The sequence below is a fragment of the Astyanax mexicanus genome, chromosome 15 (assembly GCF_023375975.1).
Source record: "Astyanax mexicanus isolate ESR-SI-001 chromosome 15, AstMex3_surface, whole genome shotgun sequence".
Taxonomy (NCBI): Eukaryota; Metazoa; Chordata; class Actinopteri; order Characiformes; family Acestrorhamphidae; genus Astyanax; species Astyanax mexicanus.
The window spans coordinates 21,562,798-21,566,211 of NC_064422.1; positions in this window are offsets into that span (position 1 = coordinate 21,562,798).

Consider the following 3,414-nt stretch of genomic DNA (forward strand, 5'->3'; position numbering starts at 1 on the left):
TCTTGGTCACAGATGCACCAGCAAGACGTGCACCAACAATTTGTCCTCTTTTGAACTCTGGTATGTCACCCATACTGTTGTGTGCATTGCAATAATTTGAGCAAAACTGTGCTCTTACCCTGCTGATTGAACCTTCACACTCTGCTCTTACTGGTGCAATGTGCAATTAATGAAGGCTGATCCAATTTAGCCATGAAACCTCCCACACTAAAATGACCGGTGTTTCAGTTTCATTGTACAGTTTATGGTATGAATACTAAGGGTAGGAATCCTGAAGCCAGATTAAGGCTAGCTGTGCTACTATTGTGCTAGTGGGGATTCACCATTGAAAATCCTTTTAATAGTGTCAGCATAATTTGGAAAATTGGCCCTTTGAGTTTTGGCCTTATTTTATGCTCCCAAAAGAAATTTCCATCTTTCTTTCTCTCTTACTTTCTGTCTCGCTTACCCGCCCCTTTTCTCCCCCCTCCACTCTCTCACCCCTCCCTCCGTCTCTGCCCTTTCTGAGGCCTCCAGCGCCCCGGGGGCTAATTAATACTTAATTAGATTTGTTGAAATTGATTAGTGATTTCGTCCTGCCACTGATGCTCCGGCTCATTGCTCCCTGCAGAAACGTCTTTAATGTGCCATTACTTCCCCTGGTGGCACGACCGAACGCGCGCACACACACACATACACACACACACACACACACACACACACTCCTCTAACATCCCCCACACAGAGTAGGCAGCACAATGAGATTGAAACATACAGACAGAAAAGTTTCATATGGTATGTCTGAGAAAATTACTCACAGAAGAACATCCCTGGGTTCACTAAGGGACCTTTAAATGTTTCATTCCAATCCTGTCAATAATGGTACAGTTGTGATACTTATGTATTTCTACAGGCCCCGCCCATGAATGCATTCTTATGTTGCCTTTCTTGCTCGTATAGAAATGCTATACAAAACTTCAGTATTCAAAGTAGACTGCTTAGTGTTTTGGGGTTGATGTTAATCACTAAGGCCCAATCCCATTTCACCCCTTGACCCTACCCCTGACCCCTCTGTTTTGCGTTTGCACGCCAAGAGGTAGGGATGTCCCGGTTCTTGTTAATCTAGAGGGGTAGGGGGAAGGAATAGGGTTTGTTAGCTCTTCATACTGAGATTTTTCAGAGGAACACTTCAAACCGAGGGGTATGAGAATCACTGGTGAGATGGCAACACAAAGTGATGATTGGCACTATTTTACCATAGTTTAATGTGTAGTTTCATAACAAGCATAAAAAAGATAGCTAGTAGTTTTCTCAGCTAGCTAGCTAGCTAACTTTCCCGTTCCACCTTAAATGGAGCAACAGTCAGCAGAAGCTGCAGCATTAAAGGCAGAACAAAAACATAAGAAGAAGAGAAATAGCTGAAATAACAAAAAAGATGCAGAACTTTTACACCCTAAATAAGGCAAAGAAAACAATTCATATTCTTAAAGTTTTAAGAGTTCAGAACCAATATTTGGTGAAATAACCCTAGTTTATAATCACAGTTTTCATGCATTTTGTCATGTTCTCCTCCACCAGTCTTTCACACTGCTTTTGGATAACTTTATGCCACTCCTAGTGCAAAAACTCAAGCAGTTCAGTTTAGTTTGATGGCTTGTGATCATCCATCTTCCTCTTGATTATATTCCAGAGGTTTTCAATTTGTTCAAATTAAAGAAATCATTTTGAAATGGTCTCTTATTTTTTCCAGAGCTGTATGTATATATAACACACTTTTAAGTTCATAAAGCTGCAAATGTAAATCAAAGAACAATATGAAAACATAATGAATAAACTGAAGGTCCTTGTGGATCATTTTGTTTGCTACAGTGACCTACAACCAACTTTTAAACGCTTGCACTATGTTCTCTGGAACTAACATCCATGTGTGTGTAAAAAAAATGTGAATATATCAGGCGTTATGTTCTTTGTTTTTTTTTCTTCATAGCACCTCACTGACACTTTAGCCTGGAAATATCACAGCATTTGCGAGCTGCTCTAAATAAAGGTCATCTGAACTTTTGTGTAACAAGTGTTGTAGCCTCGCGGCTCCGAATGACAGCTTGTAACACTGTATGATGCTACGCTCAACGCGTTTTTAACACACAAGGAGGACAGAGGCTCCTGCAAGGTGCTAATGATGTCTGATTAAAACACACTGTCTCTTTTCTTCTAAAGGTCACATCCATTTCACATGGTGTGTAAATATAATAATGCTTAATTGATTGTGAGCTCCATTATAAAACAGTTACGGGCCCAGTGTACAGATTTGTGTCCAGTGTATTGTGTATTAAAGGTTTATGCATTTTCAAAAAGACAATGTGGGGGAAAAAAAGCAGATTTCAAAACCAAAACCAAACTGTTAAAATGTTTGTCATTTAACTCCCCAGGTGGGCACCAATGTCAACAGACTTGATTAATGTTATGGTTGAATGTTGGTCATGATGTTAGATGATGGTTCAGACTTTCTGATAACCCATATTTACTGTATAAACAGACATAAAAGGAATCTGAGTGTGTAGTGGTGCTAACTTTGGGAAAATGTGGCATTCCTGATATAGGAAAGCAGCTCATCTTGATCCATCTGTCAATTTCCAACTTTGTTTATTCTCCTACGTCACCAGCGTCTACCAAAACGAGGCTGTGGGGGGACGTAAGTAGGGTTGGACCGCTGGATACTAGCAATGGTGCCTCACTGCTTTGTTCTCAAAAGCACTTCTTCAAAAAGAAAGAAATGTTCTTAAAGGTCAAACCTTCCATAGTTTCCCCAAAGATCATGTACTTCACAAAATCAGTAGAGATCACCATTTGCTAGCTAGCTTAGGCTAGTCATCATATTACCCAGCCAGATAAATGTTAGCAGAGAGACCGCAAGCTAGCTAAACTTGGTTCTCCATCTAGCTTGATTAACACTGAACTGTTTTTTTTCTCGGGTTAACGTCAAAACGAGTGAGGAGGTTAACGTTAGTCAAGCCATAGCTCTTTAGAGTCGCCTGTTTAGCTAGCTAGCTAGTTAATATACTACTGTGGGTAGCCTGGTCTTACAAAAGTGTACACTTGCATGCTTAGCTGGACTCTATTTGGTTTGATATTACAGGTTAACATAGACACAAAAGTAAGTTCAGAACACTAGACGTACTATAAGGTATTTTCCTACAGTCAATAAGTTAGTTAGTAATCAACTAGCTAGCAAGCTAGCTAACATATGAGTTTTTAATAGAGCAAACAAAGGCAATTACCTAGCTTAGCTACCTTCCACGTCATGCACATAACCCTCATTCCAGTAGCTGTAGCCTCTTAATAAAACAGCCCGGGGAATCTTGCACATATTTTCTGCCCATTTTTCAACTGATTTCACTATTAATTCAGGAAGGTGTGGAAGGTTAGTTGTCCACA